General features: G+C 36.4%; 1 protein-coding gene across 6 annotated transcripts in view; it reads right to left on the reverse strand.

Moving 5' to 3' along the window:
• Window positions 1-13,513, reverse strand: part of CCDC171 (coiled-coil domain containing 171) — a 306,243-nt gene that overhangs the window by 79,019 nt on the left and 213,711 nt on the right. The window lies entirely within an intron of this gene.

A 13,513-nucleotide genomic window follows, 5' to 3' on the forward strand; every position in this document is an offset into this window, starting at 1 on the left:
AAAGCAGCATGTCCTTGGCACACTACAGCCCAGGAACCAAATCCAGCCCACCGCCTGTTATTGTAAATAAAGTTTTATTGGAACACATGACACCCATTCATTTACCTATTGTCTTTGGCTGTCTTCCTGCTACCATGACGGAGTTGAATAGTTGAGACAGAGAACATACGATCCACAAAGCCTAAAATATTTACTGTCTGACCCTTTACAGAAAATGTTGGCCATCTTCTGCCTTAAAGGTACAGAAGGAAAGACAGTATTTTTCACCAGCTGTCAAGTTTTTTAAATAACCACATCTCACCAGAGAATATCTCAACAATTTCTAGCAGGTGAACCTTCTATCAGTACCACAGGGTTTCATTCCACAGACACCTTCTGGCTTATTTTTCTCAAGTGTTTCATAAAATAAGTGTACTATCTCCTGATAAACTTTCAGGTTTTATGTAGTCTGGTATGCAACATGACTGGGTCTAACTTTCCTGGCACATCCTCTCATACCTAATCAACATAAAATTTGGTTAAACAAGTAGAATAGGCATACTGGAGAGCCTTTTGTAAACAGAGAAGAGCATCAGCCAGAGTTAACTCGGTAAGGACACTGCTAGCAAGAAAACCATGGTGCATACAGAGTGGTTATATATCGTAGTAGTATGTGATCAAATAAGAATGTCATTTCAAACTCCCAAATTCTACAAGGCAGGAAAAAGAAAGAATATGATTTAAAAAAAAAAATATATATATATATATCATTAGCAGCTCCAGGATTCTTATATGTGCCTACTGAGAGAAGGAGGGCTTTAAGCTTGCCAACACATTGGAAATGACATTCAAGGATCGAATAGTTACATCTGAGTGGACATCTTCATCTGTCTGTTACCTTTTCCTTAACTATCTGATAATGAAATAGACAGAGAGTAATACTTCCATTAATAGTACCATTGGTACTTCCAAAAGTACTTTTTGCTTTTCAAAGTACTCTTCATACTACCTCCCTTGATTCCACCATCCACCTTGTGAAACAGTGAAACAGAAACATCCTTAAAACAAGGATGCTGAGTCCAGTGCTCTTAGCACTAATTCCTAGTGCCTCTTAATATTTATAATGAACAGTTAACAGTTGGGCAAATTGCTTAGGATTTTGGTAATTTTTCCATTCCCTACCTAAACAACAACACTATATTTTTTTAACTTGCCTTAGTCCCTTGTCTGGCAATCTTACCAAAAATGTGTAAGTTGCATAAAAGTAGTTTTGTGAGAAGTAATGGGGACTATTATTCAAACATCCTTCCTTTCCTCAGGAGTTTCCCTGGACCTGTGGGCATTCTCCTTCACTTGTGTTTTCTTTCTCCCATGGCCACACACACACACACACACACACACACACACAGTTACACTGACAGACAAGTTACCTGTGCAGCAATCATCCTTATACACTGTCATCATCTCACACGGAAGATTCCCAGGCTATGACGTCCCAAGATACATGCAGCAGTTCCAGCTGTGCCCCACACCCACGGGAAGGAGACCCTGGCACTCAGCAGAAGCGGACACTCCATGGACGTTGCAGCAAACACAGGCACTCATCATTGGAAAAGAAGGAAGTAAGAAACTAGCCTTCTCTTGCTGGCAGGTTCTTGAACTTAACCTGCAACTCTGGAGCTGAGCCAGAAAGCTCCAAGGACTGCCGGCTACTGTCACCCAGGAAAAGAGGGCAAATCCACCACCGCCACCACCCCATGCGTTAATAGTTACATCCCAGTTATGGACCTAGAAAATGGATCTCATGAATCAAATTAGCAAGCTGGCTACATCCCAATAAGGATCTGAAAAACTGAGCCCTCCAATCAAATTATCAGGCTGGAGGAGAGGGTGATTTGATCACGGACATCTTCTAAAGGCACTGGGCAGCATGATAAATCTCCGGTGTAGGTTATACACCATAGAATGTACCCCACAAACAGATTACTGTGACCTTGAGCTATTTAAACAAACACCAAACCCATACTTGAGCGTAGAAAAATAAGTTTATGCATTGTTAACAGTCCTCCTAGGAAATATTTTTTTTCCTAGGGTAAATTATTGCAAAGGATAAAGGCCAGGGCACAACTGAAATTAGCCATTTAGATGTGTTTAGGCTAAAACCTGTTAAGCACACGTACATGACATTCTGTAGCATCTTATCTTTCATTTGTCAAGGTTTTTAAATCCCTCTTGAGCTGGAGTACCATTTTTAGCTTGGCTAGGTCAGAATGACACTGAACAATATGAATGATGACACACAAGACAGCTATACGGACAGAGTTGTCATCAGCAAGCCAGCTGGGCTAACACCTGTAATGTCCTGCACAGCTGATCTTCAGAACCAGGATCCAGAAACTAAGAATGTGGAGGAGTTCCAAGACCACAAGTAACATTTAAAGAGTCATTAATGAGTCACTAAAAATTGGGTTTTGGGAGGCATTAAATCATATTTTCACTTTTAAAAGACTGCCACCTCTATAAATTAAAAGCTGTTCTGTGATGTATCCATTCTTTATAAATTCACTGAAAACTAAAAATCAAAAGATAACTATGTATAATCAAATATTTGGGTTAGCCATCTTTAAGATAAGATTATAAAATCACATTTAAAGATTTGGCAAGATAGTGTCTTCAACTATCAGATTCTGTTGGACCCTAATCCATTCCACAGTCCACTCTAACAAAAGAAGTTTTCATCTTTCTACTTCTTAAGAGTCGAACCAGCTAAAAACAGGTTGCAACAGGACTATCACACCCTGTAAATTCTTGCTAGCGCACCCCTCTTTCCTAGAGACGTTCTTCTAATCAAATTTAGGCTATTCCTCTAGCTCTTGATTAGGCAAAATAAATACACATGCTATTTTTAGCAATCAAATAAAGCAATATCAGCAATACCTCCACTGAAATTACAGAGATGGCTTCAGCTTTGTTTAGGGACTAGGTGATGGTAGAATTTGACTCATTCGACAAACATTCCTTAAGTGCCTACTGGGTACCAGGCACTGTGATAGATGCTGAGGATATAAAAATTAAGGAGACAGAATTCCATCCCTCAAGGACTCCAAACTCTGGTGGCATAATTAATCTCTCAAAATGCATTTGCTAGCTTCCCATTTATCTATAATGTCTTGTCTCTCCTGCCAATTGCTATACTGCCTTCTTTCTTTGCCAGAGTATTACGTTAATCAATCTCAAACCTTTATCTTTAGCCTGACTTTTTCCCTTAGGTCCAGACTCACATATCTTGCTGATCATCCCACCTTTCTTCAAACTTGGGTATTTCCAAAACAAAACTCATCACTGTCTCCCTACTTCTCCCTACCAAAAAAAAAAAAAAAAAGCCCGCTCCTCTTCTTTTATTTCCAACATCCATCAGCCAATCACACTCCTCATCCTGGGAGGAATCCTCCCCTGGCTTTTTCATCCTCATTCACTATTTTACTAAATAAGTTTCACATCCTTTCCTCTAACACCACCTATCATCACTGCCCTGGTCTGACCTTCTCCTGTTTCCATCAAGTCTACAAAACCATGGGTCATAAAACCACCTTCATTACTCACGATATCCAGTCTGCAAATATGCCCTCCAGAGCCCAGATTCAGTAAGGAAATCTGACCATATCAGTGCCAAGCTTAAACCCTAGTTTCCTCCCACTGCTGCCATGATAAAAATCCAAGGGTCTTAGAATGGCCAAAAAAGAAAAACAACTTTGATGACTTGGCTTCCAAGTACCTCGTTCAGCCTCCTCTCTTGTACTCTCCTTGCACTTCCTGCTGCACTGAAGATGTCTGGATATTCACACTTCCATGCGGTTCCTCACACACACTATCCTCTCTACTGGAACACCTTTCCCACCTTTCTTCACACTTCAAAGCCCCATCCAGGCATTAATTCTAAGAAACCTTCAGACAACCTGTGGGATTTCTGAGTATGCCTCCTAGATGAGTAAGTCCATCTACATGGGTGTGGAACTACATCTAATGGATGCTTATTTACCATGGTATACTGGAATTATCTGTGCCTCTGCCTTGAGAGAAAGGAAAGATAGATAGATATCAATGTAGATGTAGATATAGATATACATACATACATACACATACACACACACACACACATACACACAGACTATGGTCTCTCTTTCTCTCTCTCTTCATTCATAAAAATATATATATATATATATATATATATAGTGGGGTTTTTTGTGGTTGGTTGGTTGATTCTCCAAAGATTGGTACAGCTCCTGGCATATAACATATACTTTTAAAACTTTTGTAGAACTCAACTGTTCTTATTAAATATTGGATAAGAGATTTTAAGTAACTTTATGGTAGAAATGAATCTCAAAGGATATCAGCAAAAACTCCTGTGACTTCCTAGCTATTGTCCTGTATCAGTCAGCCTGATAAATTTACAGGGTTTATAGACGCAAGGTCCTCTGAAGTCTTTTGAAGCTTCTGGGTTCTGACTTCCTGTTTTATCTTTTAGACATTTTACTGAAAAGGCAGTTAAGATTTCTCCCTAAATGTTCAGAGGTACATTTAAAGTTCATAGTACACTACAATCATACACAGGAAACACTATCATTAATACTTCCAAACATATAGGACTCAAGGAGTCTCTAACTGCCTCAGAATGACTACCAAAAAAAGTTCACTCTTCTCTGCATTCCAATTTTACCCAAATTTACTTACGTTTACCTCCAGCTATAATAAATCAAGACATCTCTCTGTTAAACATTTGGTTAGCACCCAAGAAACACTTAATTTTCTCATATCTAATGCTAAATAATTAGGATATTGTCCTATACATCCAGTCATTACCTTACCCTGAAGGCTAATTCGATATTCTAATATAATTCTATAGAATATAGAATTATATTCTAATATAATTATTGTAGTTTTCCTCCTTTTCTCACAATAGAAATACTAAAGCATGTTTGGAGAGTCTCTTAATTTAAAGAAAAAAATCAATCCTAAGAGTCTATATTATCAGTAATATTAGAAACCTACTGGTATATTTATTAGGCAAATAAAAGTATATGAGTTTAGGGAATGATGTTAGCAAAAATGGTGAAATAAGGAACTCCAAAAGTCAGTCCCTGGGGCACCTGGGTGGCTCAGTCAGTTTAGCATCTGCTCTTGCCTCAGGTCATGATCTCGAATTACTGGGATTGAGCTCCGAGTCCAGCTCCCTGCTCAGTGGGAGGCCTGCTTCTCCCTCTCTCTCAGTGTGCTTCCCCCATCCCCAGCTTGTGCTCTCTCCCTTGCTCTCTTTCTCTCTCTCAAGTAAATAAATAAAATCTTTTTTAAAAAAACAGTGACTACCCTGACAAAATTTGTCAGAATCAACTTTTTCAAAACTCTAGAAACTAACTGAAAGTTTACAGCAACCAAGCAAAAACTTAATCAAGGAAAAAGCACCTGAATCTCAGCATTTAAGGAAATCTCTGTTGAAACAATAGCAGATGATGAAGTTAACAGAACAGAGATTTCAGTGGCCATACTTGACAAAGAATACAGACTTTAAATGGAAATGAAAAGTATAGTATAGGAAATATGGTCAATAATATTGTAATAATGTGACAGTGACCACTTATCATGGTGAGCACTGAGTCATGTACAGAATTGTCAAATCACTATGTAATATATCTGAAACTCCATATAATACCGTATGTCAACAAACTGAAAAAATTAGTTCAGAAAAGTCACTGAACAAATAATAACCACTAGAATAAGCAGCAACAACCAACACCAGGGATGGAGGAGAATCTGATTTCCAGAGTTCGCACATTGCACTATACAAAATATTCACTTTTTAACAAAAAGCTATGAAGTATGCAAAAAGATAAAGTATAGCACGTACATAAGAAAAACAGAAACTAATAGGAACTCAGGAAGCCTGAACATTGAATTTACCACACAATGACGCTAAATCAATTATTTTAAATATGCTTAGTGTTAAAGGAAACTGTGTACAAATAACCAAAGGAAACCATGAGAGTAGTATCCTCCAAAACAGAAAATATAAATAAAGAAATAGACAGCATAAAAAGGAACCAAATAGAAATACTGAGGTTGACATATTCAAAGTACTTAAAGGGGAAAAAACTGTCAACCAAAAATTTTATATCAACAAAAATATTCTTCAAAAATGAAAGAAAGGGGTGCTTGGCTGGCTCAGTAGGATAAGCGTCCAACTCTTGATTTCAGCTCAGGGTCATGATCCCAGCATTGTGCAAATCAAGTCCCACATCAGGCTGTGCACTCAGCATGCAGTCTGCTTGTGCTTCTGCCTCTGCTCCTCCCCTCACTCACTCTGTCTCTTCTCTATCTCTAAAATAAATAAGTAAAATCTTTAAAAAAAAAAAAAAAGTGGGAGGAGGAGAAATTAAGCCATTCCAAGATAAACAAAAGCTGAGGGTATTCACTACCTCTAGTCTTGCCCTAAGAGAAATGTCCTAGGGGAGTGCTTCAGCCTGAAATGAAAGGACAACAGACAGTAACTCAAATTCACATGAAGAAATAAAGATCACCAGCAAAGGAAACTGCACAAGTATAAATAAAATCAGTAATAATGTAGTTTTGATTTGTAACTCTTTTTTTCCTATATAATTTCAAAGAAAACTCTGACACAATTGAACAGAGAAATAGTTCAACAATAATAGTTGAAGACTTCAAAATCACACTTCATTAATGGGTAGAACTACACAAAAGATACCCAAGGAACTAGAAGAGCTGAACAACAGTGTAAATCAACATACTAGACATCTATAGAATATTCTATATAATGACTGCAGAATACACATTCTTTTCAAATGTACCAGTAACATTCACCAAGACAGACAATATTCTGGACCATACTGCAAACTTTAAACTTAAAAGAACTGAAATCAAACAAGGTAGCTATTCAAATCCTACAGAATTTTATTAGAATGCCAAAGCAAAAAATATTTGGAAAATCTCCAAATATTTTGGAAATAAAACAACACATGCTTAAACAGTGAATAGATCAAAGATGAAATCACAGGGATATTAGAAAATACTTTGAGATGGATGAAAACAAAAACATAATATACCAAAACACAGTCTTCTGTGAAAGTAGTGCTCACACAGAAATTTTTAGCTGCAAATGCCTATTTTAAAAAAGAAGAAAGATCTCAAATCAATAATCTAAACTTCTACCTGAGGGACATAGAAAAAGAAGAACAAACTATGCCCAAAGCAAACAAAAGAAAGAAAATAATAAAGATTGAAGCAGAGATAATAGAGAATAAGAAAATAACAGAGCATATTAAGAAAACCAAATTTGGTTCCTTGGAATGATCAACAACATTGACAAACAAACCTTAGACTTTCCAAGAAAAATAAGATTAATTAACTACCACGATAAGAAATAAGTGTGAAGACTCTACTACTGACCTTACAGAAATAAAAACAATACTAAGGAATTGAACAATGTATGTCAACAAATTAGGTGACCTAGATGAACTAAACAAATTCCTAGAAACATATAAACCACGAAAATGGACTTAAAAAGCAGCAGAAAATCTGAATAAATCTATTACAAGGAAAAAGAATTAATAAATAAGCAGAAAATGGGGCACCTGGGTGGCTCAGTGGGTTAAGCCTCTGCCTTTGGCTCAGGTCATGATCTCAGGGTCCTGGGATCAAGCCCGGCATCAGGTTCTCTGCTCAGTGGGGAGCCTGACTCCCCCTCTCTCTCTGCCTGCTTCTCTGGCTACTTGTGATCTCTCGCTGTTTAAATAAATAAATAAAATCGTAAAAAAAAAAGGCAGAAAACTTCCAACAAAGAAAATCCCAGGACCAGATAGCTTCACTGGTAAATTTTATCAAATATTTACAGAATTAACACAAATCCTTCTCAAACGCCTCCTCCCCCCCAAAAAATGAAGTGGAAGGGACCCTTCCTAACTTATTCTATGAGGTCAATATTACTCTGATACCAAAGCCAGACAAAGACATCACAAAAAAACTGTAGACCAATATACCATATGAACATAGACAACAAATCCTCAAAAAAGAAAAAAAAATACTAGCAAACTGAATCTAGCAACATATTCAAGTAATTATACATGATAACCAAGTGTGGTATGTATAACAGGAATGCAAGGATAGCTGAACATACATAAATGAATTTATGTAGTATACAACATTAGTAGTATGAAAACTGGGGGAAAAAAAGATCATTTCACATGATATAGAAAGAGCATTTGACAAAACCCAATAACCTTTCATGATAAGAAAAATTCAAAAAACTACAAATAGAAAGAACTTAGTCTGATAAAGGACATGCTCCTAACATCATATTTAATGGTGCAAGACCAAAAGCTTTCCCCCTAAGATTAGGAAGAATGTAAGGATATCTGTTCTCATCTCATTGCCAGGACTAGAAGTACTAGCCAGGCAATTAGACAAAAAAATAAAAAAGAAAACCAAAAACAAAAAAACAAGCAATCAAACAAACAAAGGCATCCAAATCAGAAAGAAAGAACTAAAACTATCTTTATTTGCAGATAATACGATCTTATATATAGGAAATCCTAAAGAATCCTCAAAATAAATTATTGGAGCTAAAAAACTCAGCAAAGTTGCAGGACACAAAAGCAACATATAAAAATCAGTCATATTTCTAAATGCTAGAAATTAAGAACCAAGAAATGAAATTAAGAAAATAATTTCAGGGGTGCCTGGATGGCTCAGTGGGTTAAGCCTCTGCCTTTGGCTCAGGTCATGATCTCAGGGTCCTGGGATCGAGTCCAGCATCAGGCTCTCTGCTCTGCAGGGAGCCTGCTTCCCCCCTCTCTCTGCCTGCTTCTCTGCCTACTTGTGATCTCTCTCTCTGTCAAATAGATAAATTTTTTTTAAAACCTTTAAAAAGAAAATAATTTCATGTACAACAGCATCACAAAGAATAAAATACTCTGGAATAAATTTAAGCAAGAAGGTGCAAAACTTGTACACTGAAAACTACAAAAGTTGTTGAAAAAAATCAGAGAAAATCTAAATAAATGGAAAGATGTTCTATGTCATGGATTACAACACTTAATATTAAGATGGAAATACTATCAAAATTCTAATTGCCTCCTTCTTCATACCCTAAAATCATATGTAATTGATCCTAAAATTTATATGTAATTATAAGGAACCCTGAAAAGTCCCAAAAAAACTTGGAAAAAAAAAAACCAATGTTGGAAGACTTAAAATTCTTAATTTCAAAATTTACTACGAAGCCACAGTGATCAAAAGAGTGTGGTACTGATATGAGGATAGACAACATATAGATCAATGAAACAGGACTGAGAGTCCATAAACAAAACTAAACATCCATAGTCAATAGATTTTCAACACAAGTACCGAATGGGGGAAAGAAAAGTCTTTTTAATAAATGGTGCTGGGATGGGATGCCTGGGTGGATCAGTTGGTTGAGCATCTGACTTGGGCTCAGGTCATGATCTCAGTGTCCTGGGAGCAACCCCTGCCATCAGGCTCCTTGCTCATCAGGGAATCTGCTTCTCCCTCTGCTCCTTCCCAACTCCCATGCCCTACTTGTGCCTGGGCTCTCTCTCTCTCTCTCTCTCTCAAATAAATAAATAAAATCTTTGGAAAAATAAATTAATTAATGGTGCTGAGATAACTGGATAGCCCTGTAAAAGAATGAAATTCAGTCTGAATTATACCATATACAAAAATTAACTCAATATGGACCAAAACCTAAATGTAAGAGTTAATACTATAAAACTCGCTGGAGAAAACATAGGGGATTTTTTCATGACCGGGAATTTGGCGATGTTTTCTTAGATCTAAAACCAAAATCATGATCAACAAAAGAAAAAAATGGACTTCATCAAAGTTAAAAAACTTTTGTCCATCAAAGAATGTTGCTGAGAAAGTAAAAAGACAATGCACAGAATGGAGTAAGAGGGTATGGGAGGGACTGCTTAATGGCTTCTGGGTTTCTCTGAGGTGAAGAAAATATTCTGAACACATAGTTGTGATGGTGGCATAACACTGTAAATGCACTGAAAGCTACTGAATTGTACCCTTTAAAATGGTTAAAATGGTGATTTTCTTTTAAAGTTCAATAGTTCTGGTTTTTTCAAAACAGTTAAGAATTCAACTAAATAAAGAAGTGTGTATATAAAAAATGCACCTCGTGGAAAATTGTGATCTTGTTTTCTCTTGTTATTTTTCTTGACCCCAATAACCTGAAATTAGCCTAACAAAGTTTCTTAATAAAAGGTTAACTTCTGACCTACATTTAAAAAGCCATAATATATTCATACATATATTTACATATAATTAAAATAAAATATCTGTTTCTTTGAAATGAGGTATGTCTTTAGATGGAAATAACTGGCCTTCGGGTGCCTGGGTGGCTCAGTTGGTGAAGCCACCGCCTTCGGCTCAAGTCATGATCCCGGAGTCCAGGACTGAGCCCCGCATCAAGGTCCCAGCTCCACAGGAAGTCTGCTTCTCCTTCTGATCTTCTCCCCCCCGTCATGCTCTCTCTCACTCTCTCTCTCAAATGGATAAATAAAATCTTTAAGAAAAAAAGATGACTGGCCTTCTTTATCACATACTAGTATTGGTCCCAAATGGGATTTAAAAAGTAATATCCCGTCAAACTGCTTTGTATAATATAATTTCAGGATTTGAAAAGTTGAAGGTAATGTATCAAGTTTAAAGATTAACAAATATATCTTGAAATCTGGAACTGTGACACCTCCAGCTTTATTTTTCTTTCTCAAGATTCCTTCCACTATTCAGGGTCTTTCGTGGTTCCATACAAATTTCAGTTTTATTTGTTCTAGTTTTGTGGAAAATGTTGTTGGTATTTTGATAGGGATTGCATTGGATCTTTAGATTGCTTTAGGTAATATGGACATTTTAACAGTATCAATTCTTCCAATCCATGAGAATGAAATACCTTTCTAATTGTTTGCATCACCTTCAGCTTCTTTCATAAGTGTTTTATTAGTTTTTAGAGTACAGGTCTTTTACCTCCTTGCTTAAGTTTACTCCTAGGTATTTTATTCTTTTTGGTGCAAGTGTAAATAGTGTTCTTTTTTTTAATTTCTCTTTTTGCTACTTCATTATTAGTGTATAGAAATGCAACTGATTTCTGGGTATTAATTTTGTATCCTACAACTTTAGCGAATTCATTTATTCTAGCAGGTTTTTTGTTAGAGTTTTGAGGATTTTCTATGTATAGTATCATGTCATTTGCAAATAGTGATAGTTTAACCTCTTTTAACTTCAACCAATATGGATGCCTCTGTTTTTCATGCCTGATCACTGTGGCTAGGACTTCTAGTACTACATTGAATAAAAGTGGCAAGAGCTGAAGAGATACAGGCTTCCAGTTATGGAATGAAAAAGTCACAGGAATAAAAGGCACAGCATAGGGAATATAGTCAATAATGCTGTAATAGCATTGTATGGTGACAGATGGTAGCTACACCAGTGGTGAGTATGGCAGTATATATATATAGGCTTGTCAAATCACTATGTCGTACACCTGAAACTAATGTAACATCGTGTGTCAGCTATACTCAAATTCTAAATAATTGACAAATATCAATAAAATGTAATTGCTTTTCAAAAAAAAAAAAAAACCCAAACATTTAAGATCTCCAAATGTTTAAGTTCTTTAAAATGCAAGAAAGGAAATAACATCTGGGGGCATTTGGGTGGAGCAGTGCAGTCAATTAAGCCTCCGACTCTGGGTTACAGCTCAGGTCATGATTTCAGGGTCATGAGATCGAGCCCTGCGCTGGGCTCCACACTCAGGGTGGAGTCTGCTTAACACTCTCTCCCTCTTCCTCTGCCCCTCCCCACCACACTCTCTCCCTTGCTCTCTCTAAAATAAATAAATAAATCATTAAAAAGAAAAAAAGAAATAATGTCTTCACAAAAACAAATAAATAAATAAATCATTAAAAAGAAAAAAAGAAATAATGTCTTCACAAAAACAATTTCTTTCTATTAGATCATTATGTCACAAGTTAATATTAAAATTTAATTCAGCAGGTAGAGTCAACTTTATTCTAGAATAACTGCTGCAAACCTTGAAAACACGTGTGCTTAAGATACGTAAATAGCTATACTATTTGGTTATGTGCAATAAACTGGACTGAAGAGTCTGAATGTAACCACAACCATTTTTACCATGAAAGAGTCTAGATCCTCTTTTGTACTATGCCCAATTTCTCCAAATTGGTGAAATGCATCTGGACAGTCTGAGTTGGCCAGAAAAACACCTGCATGAGGACCAGTGGGCAGCACCTCCCTGAGAGCTCAGAGTGACTCTCTGGGCCATTTCATAGCACCCATTCATTCTCACCCAAACTTCATAGAAAAGAGAATTAGCCCAACAATCAATTTAGCCTTTCCTAAATTTTCACTTCAAGATTGAGAAGTAACTGATAATTCTGAAACCACTATATAAATAGAAATTTCCAGAAACATTAATCAAAATAATTAACTACTAAATTTGAAGGGGGAAAAAGCCATAAAGCAAAAGTAAATCTACAGTGGCTCTAGGCCAATTCTAAAGACATCTTTCTTTCCATATGACACAAAAATCGAAAGATGAACTGCAACTGAAGAACTATACGATTATAATTGTCCTATTGCAGTCAGTCTTGATTATATTTAAAATACACATTTTCCCATTCTCATAATGAAAGGATAAGGCAGGGGTGCCTGGGTGGCTCAGTGGGTTTTAAAGCCTCTGACTTCAGCTCAGGTCATGATCCCAGGGTCCTGAGATCAAGTCCCGCATCGGTTCTCTGTTTGGTGGGGAGCCTGCTTCCCCACCCCCACACCTGCTCTCTGCCGACTTGTGATCTCTGTCTGTCAAATAAATAAACAAAATCTTTCAAAAAAAAAAAAAGATAAGGCACATCTGTATTCCACACTGATGATGGTTTTTCTCTGATATCAAAGTCCCTTCCTCAAGGTAGCTGCCACCCAAGATTTTTTTTTTCCGGTAGCTGGGAATATGAACAAACAATTGGATTTCAAGGCAACATTAACTGTATATAAAGATATGCCATATACACAACATAACTGATTTCTCCTATCAAAGGTCTCACCAAGTACAAGAAAAATGTAACCAAAGATATCTCTTTTCCTACAAATCAAATTTCAGGTTTCTAGCATATATGGAGGATTTGATGTGATCATGGTTTGTTTTTGGGGTATTTTTAAGTGATTTACAAAGCTATATTCTATAATAAATTTGATGCCCCAAATCATTATAAATATGGTTCATTCATGAATTCCATACATCTTAAAAGTGCTAGGTAATTATATTTCCAACAAATTGTCTATTAGACAATAATAGACACACATAAATTATATTTCTCTACTTTTAAATAATGAATGTATCTTTGAATTTAGAATGCTAAAAAAATACATAGTTAATACATTAAGTTTTTAGTAAGATGACATCCTTAAATGCCTCTCA

This window comes from Mustela erminea, chromosome 12, assembly GCF_009829155.1.
Source record: "Mustela erminea isolate mMusErm1 chromosome 12, mMusErm1.Pri, whole genome shotgun sequence".
Classification (NCBI taxonomy): domain Eukaryota; kingdom Metazoa; phylum Chordata; class Mammalia; order Carnivora; family Mustelidae; genus Mustela; species Mustela erminea.